The following is a 13,829-nucleotide window of genomic DNA, read 5'->3' on the forward strand; positions in this document are numbered from 1 at the left end:
CAGGTCTGGAGCAGCAGATTTAATGGGATGGTTGAGGCTGTTTCCACTATTAATATTTAAGTAGCTCCCCCTTCCAATGATCTTGGTTGAGGCAGAAAAGGTGTCACATGCCTCCTTGAGTTGGCTGAAGAACAGCTGTGTGTTTTAGCCTTGCTCATCAGTGTCAATTATTTTTGCCACAGGCCCAGCAAGGTAGGTTAATGTAGCAGCTTAATATCATGCCCCGGCTCATCCAGCTGATTTTGCCACAGAATGAGGAGGATGCCTTACATGGGCCCACCCAGTGTCAGGCTGCTGAGTCATGACAATCTCCAGGAAAGAGTTGGTGCAGAGGGGGAATGTTACAAAAAATGGAGTGGGGGAACTGCTAGATCTTGAAGATGATACGGGTCTGCAGGAAGGTTCCTTTGGCTCTGACATGCACAGCAGCTGGCCCATTAGGCAAGCGTTGAGCAAGATTACCATCACGTAATTCACAGAGGACATCCTTTATAAATCAATGGATAAAGAGTGGGGGAGACCTTGCTATGATTCTCTTTTCTCCATGAAGAGGCTGGATCATACACTCCACACTGTGCACTCCCAGTAGCTCCTGTATCCCTGATCCCAGCACAGATAATTAACTTTCTGCAGCTAAGTAAAGCTCAGAGTGACATCAGAGGATTGTGGCTAAGGAGTTTGAACCCAACTCCCAAATTAGACCCAGTCTACCTTTCATTTCTGAAAATAACTATCCAACTGCAAGATCTGTGAGAGACTTCAGTTTTACTAGTGGAAAAATTAGGCAAAACCCTATAAAGTAAATGAAACAATTCCAGTAGAAGCTGGAGCATGCACGGAAATTACTACCTGGAGCCATAAAGGCTGCAGAGCTAAAGCTACCATGTTACAGTTGATGGGAGGAAACACTTATCCATAGGAGGTGGAGAGAAGAAGGAAAGGTCAAGCACTGTAGCAGACATGAAAGTTTTATATTTAATTTTCTAGAAAGTTTCCTCAAAATATGGTTTTGCCAAGTAGCTAGTTTCCCAATTCAAACTGCTGTTTTATTTCCCCATCAAATTAATGTCATTTATGCTGGTTTGTCAGGAGCAAAAATCCAAATCTCAACTTGTATGAGGGAAAAGATAAATTAAATAAAATGCTTGTTGACTAACAGTTACACCTGTGTGACTGCCATAAAAAATTGCAGTAAGTATGGCAGACACTTGGGAAACATTGAAAAGCCAAAACAGGGGTTATTCTACATGTTTCCTCATTTTAAAATGAGGTGGAGCTTTCTGAGAATTCTCAGCATACGAGATTTTGTGTTTTGGGGGTTTTCTGGATGTGTTTTGGTCACATATAAATGAGACCCACACACTTTTGGTCAGGCTATGTTTTATGATCTTTTACTAGTGAATGATTTGTTAACTGCAGTACTGCATAACAAGCTATAGTACCTATATGTCACATTACAAAAAGCAGAACATGGAATGCAGGAGTGATCAGTTTGCCAGCACATGTACAATAATTTATAACATTTTGCATGCATAAGATCGAGAGATGGCCAACAGTAGTTTGCAAAGTGGACATCCTACATGTATTTTCATCAAAGAGAACAAGAGATGAGAAACTGAAGAAGGTGAGCACTTAGAAAAGATGTACTGTATCAAAATGTCTCTCCAAATGTCCAGTAAACAAGTCATCAGAGTTCCTGCAGTCTGAGGCCATGATGCCTTTTTCAAAGCTTTCTTTTATCATAAAGTATGTCTTGAAACAGTGCTGGCTTTGCAATTGGGGCTTAGTACTCAGAGCCAAAGAAATATGTTTGGGTTCTCATTTGGAGGAAGAAGTCTGTCTCAAAGTTAGTCTTGACTTCTTGCATTTCCTATCTAACCTGTCTATTGAGTGATTAAATGACTACCTCATTTGGTGATTCCAGAAAAACTCTGGAAGAAGATTCTAGTGGTAAGCTCCCCTGCTCCTGCACCAAGGTCCTTCCACAACTGTTTCCAAAGCACTTCATTTATGAAACACACTAAACCTACATGCACATATACACTATATACTGCTGAAACACAGCCTCGTGTGAGGGGAAGGGGAATAGTCAAAATTACACAGTTTCTAAAATAAAAGGGAGAAAGAGGGAAGAAAATTACACATGGTAATGGAGCAAGGCTCTTGTTATCAAAAGTAATGGAGCAAGGCTCTTGTTATCAAAAGAGCCATGACACTGCACTTTAAGGTACCCTTCAACTCTTCTTATCACAAGGTGGGACAGAGGAGAATAATGATGAATGGCTGAAACACAGTTACAGGAAAAATCCATTTCAAGGTGTGTGTGCAGCAAAAACCACACATCCTGGCTGCTTGTTCATAATTATTTACTTGATGCAGCAGTCCACTGTTTGGTAGCTGAATTAAACATTTCTTTAATAAGTAATTACCTCTTAGTTCTCCTTGTACAGAGATACAGAAACTGTGTCCTGCTCTGTCTTTTCTATGTAACTAGAGCCAAAACTTAAATTGCAGTACTGGGGAAGGTTTGAATAGTTTCTTTGAAAGCACTTCGGCAAATGCAAACTAGGAAAAGCCACGGCCAGCTCCAAGCAATTAGGCAATTTTATAGATTCACAAAAAATAGTTTTGACAATTACTTTGCCCATCAGCAGATTTACCTATGACTCTCAACAGAATTTTACTGAAGTAAGGAAATACCAAATGAAGGTTGCCTTCGGTATGTTTCTAAAAAGAGGAGCAGGAGTGCAACATAATTGGTGTCTGCATGGACTGTGAAGCTCAGTAGGTTATTGTTGGTAAACTCTTTGGAGGGTGTTACAGTCAAATTGAAGTTGATAAAGACAGTCGTGCTGCAAACTGAATCTTTTAGGCTGTATGTGTATATCTTCTCATTTGAATGTCGGGCCTACTCTTCTGGAAATCTGTTAACAGACATTTGCTTTTTTGTGAGATTAGTACTATAAGGAAAATAGCAGGGACAGCACCTATGTTCAAGACCGGCCAGGATTTTTCTCTACACTGGTATTTTCTGACCCTTCGACTAGGCCCGTGAGTACTGTTTGTTGTATTTATGTAGTTATCAAAGTTAATGTCACACTGGAATCTGCAACACAACCTTAATCAATAACTGTTTGAGATTTTTGTGAGCAATGCTCAATTATGCAAACAGTAAAAATAGGTGCTTCAAAGTTATTCTTGGCCTAGTTCTGGAACACTAGAGGAAAGAAATCAGATGATCAACAAAAAACATCAATAGCAGGCCAGAATTGAAGGCTCAGACAGATCTCAGTGCTCAAAATACAAGTGTCTTTCCAATTAACTAATCTGGCTCAGTTTCTGTTTTACTAATTTTTAATAGAGAATAGTTGAACAGTGATTCCAAAACTGCAGAAGTGACGTCAAAACAAATGCTGGTGCTTTGTGGGGTTTGAAGCAAACATGCTAAATCTAATCAGCCTAGCATCTTATGTCAGAGTTGCTTGATCCACCTGAATAATTATGTCTACCCGTAAAAGAATTAGCAATATAAATAATGTGCTCAGAATCATGCTGAATTATATTTTTATTTACACACATTTTCTTATTTCCATCATATTCTTAGGAGTGTTCAGTATCCTTTTTGGCTCCAGAATAAATTTCTGAATATCTGTCTATTTAATTTTGGTTCTTAAATGTGAGATAAGAACTTCATAAAAACCTATTTTTACAAAATATTAGAAAGAGATGTTTTCTTTGTAATTAAATTCTTGATTACTTTGCACCAGAAGTCGTGATTGCATTGCAAGAGAACACAAAGGAAACCTATGCAATGCTGGAGATCTTCTGACTAAAATTCTAATAATCTGCTTGACATCATGGAAAGTTTACAAAGGTTTAATCAATGTCAGCTCCTGCCTTTTTCTTCTTAACACTGTTTGCTTCACATCTGGGTTCAATCTCTGGTTAAACAAATGAGAATTTATGGAGTTTACCACTGAGAAGTTGCTTTTCTTATCTCCTTGTCTGCATACAAAGTGTTTGCTAATTGAGTTGGTGCTCATCTAACACCCTTGTTCCCTATGCCTTCTAAACAAATAAAGACATAAATCCAAAAGAAAAAAAAAAAAATCAATGTAATAACTAGTCCTGTGTATCTTGTATTTTTTGCAATGAGAAACAAAGAATCTTGGCCAAGATTTTACAGGAATGGTGAAGAGGACTCTCATCACTGCCTGGGCACTAATCAAGAGGGATAAATGCAGAATCCTTCATTTGGACAGAAATGATGAGCTGCACCATTACCGGATGGAAAGCAAATGGCTGATGGCATTCCTTCTTGAAGGAGTTCATGGGATATACTGAATCACAAGCTAAGCATGAGTCAACGCTATCATGCTGTTGAGAAAAGAGCAAACACCACACTGGGATTTCTAAACAGGAGCCGAACCTGCAAGATGTGTAAAATAAGCCTTCTGCTGCATTCAACAATGGCAGGGCTTTAACTGAAATATTGTATGTAGTTTAGGCACTGCACTCTAAGAAGAGTATGAACTAGCTGAGAATTCAGAGAGTAATGACAATGAGTGGAAATTTAGACTCTGACTTATGACAGAAAATGGAAGAGCTGAGGTGGTTTAGCCTCAAGAAGAAAAGGCTGCAAAAGGCACATGATATTCCTCACAAACGAAAGGCTCTTTGAAAAGTAGGGGGAAGAATCTTTTTATGTTGATTACATTGGCTATTACAAGAGGTAATCAGTTTAAATTATAGCAAGAAAAAGCTAGGAAAACTTCCTAATGAAAAAGGTAGTGAAATGCTGTGATGACCTGCCTGGGAAATTGTGGAGTGTCCATCTCTGGAAGATGAGTCTAAATTAATCCCACTATGAGGCAAGGGGAAGATTTCTGAAGACCCTTTCCCAGTCCTTGTTTCCTTTGACTCTACGTTTTCTATTAAAACATCTTTTTTCCTTAGACATGAAAACATATTTCTTGGTAGTGAAAGTCCTTAGATGATACTACTGAACCACACATACTTGTGTAATCACAATGATGGGGATGCAGAACTGTGGAGGGCATATGGGATCTTCTTATATTGCATTTTTTTCTCTGAAGCAAAAGGTGAGCTCAACAGATCACCATAGCATAAGGGCTGATTTGTTCCCGGAAATCTTATTGAATACTGACAAGCATCAGTCAAGCCCCACCACACTGAAACTTCAACACTAGGAACAGAGAGGCTTGGCTGCTCTAGCCCCACTGTTTTTCCCTTCCTACCTCTGTTACACTTACTATTTTGGTGGCACTACCATGTGCAGCTATACTATATTTTTCATTTGCAACAGTGCCCCAGTCAAGATCGCTACTCAAATGCTTCTGCATGTGTATATGAGTGGAGGAAAAGTTGAGGAAGGTAAGTGAGAAAAGGATTGTGACACCATGAACTCAACTCCTACTGTCACGTCCAGCACTGCTATGCCAAACTAACAAAACATCTGTAGAACAGAATGTTGATGCCCACGTTCCACAGATTACTTATGTATTAGAAATGAGCTTTCCAGACCCTGCACACTACCCCAGACTGTGCTTCATCTGAAATATGTAACCTCTCTGTCTGGATTCTAAAAATATTTAAAAATAAACACAACACAATGGCAATCAGAATAACAATAGTTTAGATGTACAAGACTGTTAATATATTACAGGGCAACAGGCAGGGAGTGAATTCAGGAGCAGTGCAGATTGTCTAAATGTTTATCAGCAGTTCTACCAAAAAATCAACCTCTTCCACTGTTGCCCCAGATCTCTACAACCCTCTGTCTGGTCTCTGGTTTGGTACCTGCCTAGTACTTCAACTACATTATATTTCATAACATTTTAACATTTTCCCCCCCACTTTTCTATTCCATTCTCTGTTACTTGTCATAAAGACATTGTGGGTCAAGTTTTGTTGCCATGTGTGTTTGCCTGTGTGTACATCTCTCTGATGCCCAAAATCTCTTTAAAATCACAAGGTTGAAAACACACAGGTTAACCAAAACCAGGGTTTTTTTACACCTCACCTACTTACCACACAAAAAAGATGTACAGGCTACCTTACTTTCATGTTGTTATGTTTATAGGTCTGCCTTCAAAAAGTTTATGCTGAAACAAGTATGTCGGTGTGGTTTCAAAATTGGCATGAGGTGATTTAAATCCGTGTTGTTACTGAAAGTGTTAATTCTTGAAACTAACCTGGCAAACTCCAGGTCTGCTATCCAGCTGTCTCCATGAGGCCAGCAGAGCCAGTACAACCAGGGAAATGTCTTTGATCACTTGGCCACTCATGCAAGTGAATCCTATGATTAAGGCAAGTATTATAACGCTGTTAAAGAAGTAAAGTTGAAGAATGAAGTTATACTCTGACTTTCCAAGAGTCAAATGGCAATTACAATTGCTGGACCATAAAAGAGTCATAGTTGATAACACTTAAGACACTTGAAAACTCAAAAAAGACTAACTGAAAAGTAATATTGTGACAGTATTTTGAAAGAGTAAACAAATTAGCAAAGGTAAACACACACCTTTCAGCCTGACATCAGTAACGGTAGGGCATATCAAGGACTTGACTAACTGAGATGAATACTGGTGCTAACATGTGCTTACTGAAAATATATCTTGTCTATCAGAGTATTCAATAAGATTCCAGTTTATGATTAAACAGGTATTGGTATTAACATGTTAAGTCTTCCACTTAATCTGTCAAATGTCTCCCTTGGAATTACACAGCATTTTGACTAAAGGAGCTAGAAAAATACACTAGCTCATAAGCAGATCTCAAAAATTCTTGAAAACTGGGAGATCATCACCAAGTAATTGTACTTCTAACTCAGTTTGTATAGCCATGTTTCTAGGCCTGTGCTATTTTTAACACAGTATTTTAACTAATAATCTAGAAGAAAAACAATTCAGTCTCCCCCACCATAAATTAATCACTGATAAAAACCCGCAGATGTCTCAAAGAACAGTGATAAAAAGTGAAGGGCAGGTCAGTGCTAGTGGGTGATGTGCATGTAAGCACATACAGTGGTAATGGAACAGCCACATATAAAGTCTGACAAGCTATAATTACAGCAGATGATATTTGGCCTTATTTTGTGGAGGAACGTGAGAATAATCTTATGATGGTAGGCACCATGTGTTAACATTCATCAGAAAAAGCCTAATGCAATCCTTGGACATGTGTACAGGAAAAATAATTTTAATCTTACTTCTGCACCTGGCACTGGAACGACTCCTGCTACATCCAGTCTAATGCGTACAATTCGGGACTGATGTTGCAACTTGGAGTAAGTTCAAAGAACTGCCAAGAGAATGACTCAAGTGTTGGAAAAAAAATCCAAACCATAAAGACAGAGATTCAAGAAACTCAGCTTATTTACCTTACTTGGGAGATGGATAATAGATTGCTAAACAACTATTTTAAAATCCTAATAATTTAAGCAGGAAGCATTGATAATGGGTTCTTCAGTCCAGCAGATTAACATATAGCAAAGTCCAGTAGGTAGCCATTGGAACTAAATGAAGTAAGACTACACAAAGGGAGATTTTTTTTTAATTTGGTGAAGGTAATGAATAATCTACAAAAAGTAATAGAGGATTTTTAAAGAATTTTTAAGTCAAGATTGGATGTTATTTGAAAATTCATCTTTAGTTTAAACCCTCAGTTAGTGTTAATGAAGTCATACAGCTGTTTTATGGTAAGATAACATTACTGTTGAAGACCTGGTATTATGTTTACATCTGTGTGAAAACTAGGAAGAAGAAAATGGAAGAAGGAAACAGAAGAAGGGAGAAAAAAAATGAAAAAAAAAATAGTTTTATTGCAATTATTTGGATTCTTGAATTGCTTGTTTTCATAAAGGTCTCTCTATCCACTACAGTTTTAATGATATCTTTCATTCCCTTTCTTGAGCCAACATGCAACATTATTATACAACATCAAAGAGCAGAAAGGGTTCAAGCAAACAGCTGGCTGTGTCTGACGGGTCCACCACTTGTGTCCTGTTGGTGCAATCTGAGGTATGACTTGGCATTCTCTTCCAGTCATGGCCCCAGAGGGAGACTATTGCTCTCCTATTGCCCAGATACACCTATTTCTGAAAGCTAAGAGAGCAAACAAAGAATGGTTTGTCCTCATGTGTTAGGATGGCCTTTGGGTCATCCAGAACTGAGCATGTCATTTAACATTTCTATTTTCCCATGCCAGCTCCAGAGACTGGGACTGATGTGGCATAGAAAAATACATGGGTTGGAGAGATGTTCTGCTTTTTTCTACTTAACAGCCTGTGGCTAATCAAACGTGAAAGATGGTACAAGTTTTGACTTCATACAAAGAGCAAAACATGTTACTTTTGTCTAAGACAATTTCTCTTTCAGACAAAACCAGTAAAAATAAACTGCCCAAGGGAAAATGTAGTCTTTTTCCATTTGTGACAATCCTGTCTCCACGGTCTTACCACTGCCATGCCCATTATCACCTTTTAAATACACAGGTCCACACACAGGCACAGCCATATGCTCTATTCGTTTCCTCTGACAGCTGCAACATGGCTGGGTCTTACAGATGCATTGTGTGAACTCCTCACAAGCCACAGCATCATCAGCTGAAATAGAGAAGCTCATCTTTGCACAGAAGGAAAACTAAGAAAGGATTAAAAGATAGGTACTATGTTTTGATGCTCATGATGCAAGGAAAGACCACTCTACTAGTTTGGTTATATCTCGCAGATACTGTCACGTAGAAGATACACAACATAGAAAAATGCAGGGAGAATTTTCACCTTGAACAAGTGGAGTCAGAAAAAAAAAAAAAGCCTCTGAAACAAGTTTTCCCTTGAAGTTCTGGTTCATCACTCTCAAATATAAACTCTGTTCAATTACAATTGTAATTCCTCACATGTTCACCTGAACTTCTGTTTTGTTCCTACCTACAGATTTATCTTTATAATATTCTTGCTACTTTCAAACATGTATCCCTCCCTGATGACACCGGATTCCCCGAAGTGGAGTGACAGGCACAAAAACTTGGAGTAGCTGAAGTGGAACAAATACAAGTCTCACCTGCTCTGACTTCCAACCTATAGCCCCAGCAATGAATCAGCGGAATAAACCCCTGCCCTCTGAGTCCTGAAGCTGATCTGCTGTCCCGCAGCTCAGCTCCTCCCTGCCAGTTTTCCCCTTTTATGAATCTTCTGGATAACTCCCAGCTGTCTCTGCCTTCCTACAATTGGAAACTGTGCCCTGCTAACAAAGCAAAATGTTTTGATGGAGCCATGGTAGAAAACACGTCAGTTTTAACCTAAAAGTAGTATATGCTTTGTAGCCCTGCATTTTTTACTAGTCTGTAAACTCTAAGATTCTTGGAGATTAAAGTTTGCTTTGGTTTGCCCTCTATGAGACATCAAATATCACTATACTATATTAGCAACAGCTGCTATTTCTGGCCTTATTCCACTCTCAAAATGTTTTCTGTCCTGAACCATATGTTTCACATACAGTTATTTAAAGAGTTTCACTAGCTAAGCTGGTTGAGATGAATCATGCCTCCTGCAAAGGTGTCATGGGATATACAGCAGAGTAATAAGAACATTAACTTGGTTACATAGCACAAATAATATCGTACATGTCAGCTGTGAGTTGCTGCGACAGAAAGAGTGACTCAAATGAAAATAAATTCTAACCGATGTGGAATGAGGTTTCACATCCCAGATTACCCAAGAGGCAGGGAAGACATACCTTCAAACTATGATAGAATTAGGCTGAGTGTGTGCATATTAGTTATGAGAAAGTATCAAACACATCTCTGAATTTAACTGCTTATGTCTACAACATTTTGACCTACTGTTGTTTCTCTTCCTGCTCCAATGCCAGTTTTGCTGGTGCAGAGGGGAATAATCACAAAAACTTTATCTGAGTCCCTCATTCAAGATGGCTGTCTGCTTTTCCTTAAAATAGCTTTTATTGAGTTTAAATGTCATATACAAAGGATTTTAGAACATCTCAGGTGCAGTTTGAAGTTAAGGAAGCTTTTATGCACACTAGGCCTTTGGCAGTATGAACTTAAATAAATTTCTATTTTCTGCATATCTACTGTTTATTCTTACTCTCACCACATCCTATTTACTATGAAACATGTAAACTTTATGCCAGAGCAGAACTCCAGCCTCTCTGCCCAGGTAAGCATCCAAGTAGTCCGACAAGAGCATCATGCTGCTTCTTACACCCAGGCCTGTCCCAGGCAATTCGGAATGCCTGCCTTCATGGTGTTACTGCACATTCAGCCACAATGGAAGGACCTACCTATATCAGTTCCAGGAGTGTCTCTGAGCTGGTGGCAAAAGCACCTTCAACAAAGGTGGCAGGTGTGTACCCTTATCTTTTTTTGTGGGTTCTGATTACTGATGTACCATCCATCTCCTCCTTTAACTGTGAAATTTTGAGAGAGAGGTTGTATGTGATCTTCATGCAGAAATTGGGATTTATGGTAGCTCCTCCGATTTCCTGATAAGCTGGTCTCTCTTCAGTGCTAGGTGCTATTTTCTCTGAATTCCTGACAGCATGGTTATGTGGTCAATTCAGTTCAATATGAGTCTACAATATTCCATAATGGGGCAGTCCTAGCAACTTTACACCCTTGGACATACCTGCTTCCTTGTAAGAGCACTGACTTGTTGGTTTGTTTTCCTGATATTAGTTTTCAGACTGATAAGGGTCTTTGGCCTGATTCAAAGGGTTCCTATGTGCATACTAGAGATAGGGCATGGAAAGCAGCAGGGAAAAGGCAGCGGGCTACTCCAGAGGAGGAGAAGAGACAAGACCAGTCTTTTCTGGCAGCAGTGCAGACATCTGCTTGATGAAATTAAACATATAACAGTAGCCTAGGATACATTCTTACGCAGAGTAAGGAGTTTAGAATAAAGGTTAACCTAGCAGTCTGGATTAATGAGGCCAGACATTTATCATATATTCAAGCTGAGGCAAAAGGTCCATTTCTAGATCTCTCCTTCATACATCATGTGTGCTATATAACATTGCTAGAATGCACTGAACATTTACCTACCTTGTTTTCCAAGAGATGTCACCTTTCCTTAACATTTTTGAAATGTCCAGCTTTAATGCTACTTGCTCAAAGCAAAATTTCTTGTGAATCTCAAACAAGGAATAATTAAAAATAACAAGGTTTTGTTTGAAAAAATAAATCTGCCAAATTTAACTGTTTTCTAGCAAAATGGGTTCACATGCATGCAAACAAAAAAGACCCCAAAACCACCCCCCCCAATAATTGGTCATTCTTACCATGTTTTTCAGGGTTTATTTTGCCTCACACTATCTGTGACAGTCACTTTGTGAGCCAGAATCTCTGGTCCAGTCAAGCCAGGCTCTAGGCAAGCCTGATGGGTAGAGCTAAGGTAGGTTTGAACGACATTCAAAGTCCCAGATGCTGCAACTGCTCAGGATGCAGTCCAATCCCTGGATTAAATAACAGCTGGCTCTCTAACTGATGCCTGGTTTCCCACAGTCCTGAAGTCCAAACATTTAATCTGTCCTGAAAGAACAAACAAAACCTAAACCGAAAAAAAAAAAAAGTAGTGTGTTTTTTCAGAAGAGATCTGTGATGAGTAAAGGATTCTCCTGCAGCACAACTGGAATAGATCTCTCAATGCACAACACCACATCTATTTTTGGAAAAGCAAAAATAGAGCTAATTGAGTGATCTCACTGGCTAGTAATTTCTTTGAAGTAGTTTATCACATACATGAAAATATACTGCTTTACATCACTTCAAAAGTCATATTTGTTTTCTTTATATTAAGTTATAGTATTTTTCTTGATGTTTAAATTTCAGCATATGTGACTTCAGTGACATCATAGAAACCGTTGGCAAACCTTTCTGTTCCTACATACTCATGTAGCTGTCCAGGAATGCAGCACTGGAGCAGTTAATTATACATTTGCAATGCTTAGAGGTTGACCCACAGACAGATCAGAATTATACAAGACTCATAAGGTTATTTCAACCTCTTCATCTCCAACACACATGCAGACATATCTACATTCATATGTGAAATCTGTATCACATATGGGAGACTGAAGTTTTCCAAACTTAAATTAGTGGCATTTAAATAAATAAATAAAAAAATTAAAAAAAAAAAAAAACCCAAAAAAACCAAAAAAACACACCACAAAACACAAAACCAATTTGAGTATTAATGCTGATTGCAAGAGCATGCCAGCATTTCACAACAGATATAAATGTGGGAGATTTAACATTTTTGTACTCATTCTCCTGCAGGCACAGCTGAGGAATGTCCAGACAATCTCAACCACAGCCAAATTAGGATAGCATTAGGTATGCGTCTCAAGTGCAGAAGCAGTTTTGCAAGTTAAACTCCAGACAATGGAGGCTTAGACATATAACTCACCAGACTGATGCATTCTTGTGCATCACCTGTTCATTTAGCATTGTAGAGAATAAACATGCATCTTTGGTCGTCTGCTGAAATTCAACTGTTTTCTAATAATATTGTTTTATAACTTGAAATTATATGTAAGCAGAACTTTCAGGGTCAGTAGAGAGGGGTAATGAGATTAATCTTTGTTCCTGGAATTAGGGCTGGGGTGAGTTCTAATTGGTTGGATATCCCTCCTTCCTTTTACATATCTCTAATATTTGCGCCTCTTTTTATCTTTTCTCACACAGAACCTAAAATACATCAAAAAAGATAATGGTGTTTCTAGACCTCCTAAAAGGTGAGTAATGGTAAGTTCATAGTCATCCTTATGAATCGAAGTTTTATGTTCACACCATTCCTTTCTGACCACCCAAGACCCATTGCAGATGGTCACATTCATAGTCCTATAGCCAGAGATCATTGCTGATGTAATTTCCAAGGTGCTTTCAGGAATGTCGTTTCCTTGTTACAATGCAGGATTGGTTAACAGCAGAACAGTGGCTAATTCTTCCAGCCCCATTCTTGCTGTTTCTGTTTTGTTGATTGTTTTTGTTGTTGTTGGTTGTTTTGTGGGTTTTTTGTGTTTTTGTTTGTTTTGTAATGAGGACCGTACTTCTGACCTCTGTTGCTTTAAAATCTGCTACTAAAAAACATAAAAGCTAGAATTGACTGCAACTCAGATTACTCTTGCTACAACGGTATGTGCCACAGTTGTTATATTCTGTCAAGTACATAAATACTCCAGAAAACTTGCATCCATAAGCAAATAAGAAGGTATGGCACAATATAGCACTTCATTTACATTCCATGTCTGATGATTTCTAGTAGCACCCTGAGTAGGGAAGCCCAGCCTGTTCATCTTTTCTGACTCTATTTGTGAATCACTGGTAAAATGGTCTCATCCTAGATATCAGGTCTCTAGAAGCTTAAACAAAGTAAATGTGAGTAATACAAATATAAGTACTGTAAACTTATCTCCACACAGGAAGGGTAAAGTTCCAAGTTTCAGTTCAGAAGGATATAGGTATAAAATGTCCTTTAATTTTTATGTACTTTTAATGTGCATATCTACACATAATCTCCTGGATTGCTTATAACTTGTTTATAGTTACAGTAGGTACCTTTCAGTTAATTCATTATTTAGATCTGTAGAAAGGAGTACGAATGAAGCAGTAAGATAGGGTTGAAAACTTGGTTTCAAAAGACTAAAACATTCTTCAAGAAGATTGTTATAAAAAGGAAAAATCTGTTCCCTTGTTAAGCATAGGAAGATTCAGAAGAACTGTTTTGAAAGTCTCTAAAGCCACATTTCAATTCTGGAAATATTAATAGACTAGGAATAAAAAGAGGCCCA

The 13,829-nt window shown here is 38.4% G+C and overlaps 1 long non-coding RNA gene across 1 annotated transcript in view; it reads right to left on the minus strand.

The window, feature by feature from the left end:
* LOC139827714 (uncharacterized) overlaps positions 1-11,413 on the minus strand; it is a 51,187-nt gene extending 39,774 nt beyond the window's left edge. The window contains exon 1 of the long non-coding RNA XR_011738632.1: positions 11,319-11,413. This is a non-coding gene — a long non-coding RNA (uncharacterized lncRNA). The remainder of the gene's footprint in view (positions 1-11,318) is intronic.
* Between the last annotated feature and the right edge of the window lie 2,416 nt (positions 11,414-13,829).

This window comes from Patagioenas fasciata, chromosome 3, assembly GCF_037038585.1.
Source record: "Patagioenas fasciata isolate bPatFas1 chromosome 3, bPatFas1.hap1, whole genome shotgun sequence".
In the NCBI taxonomy this organism is placed as follows: Eukaryota; Metazoa; Chordata; class Aves; order Columbiformes; family Columbidae; genus Patagioenas; species Patagioenas fasciata.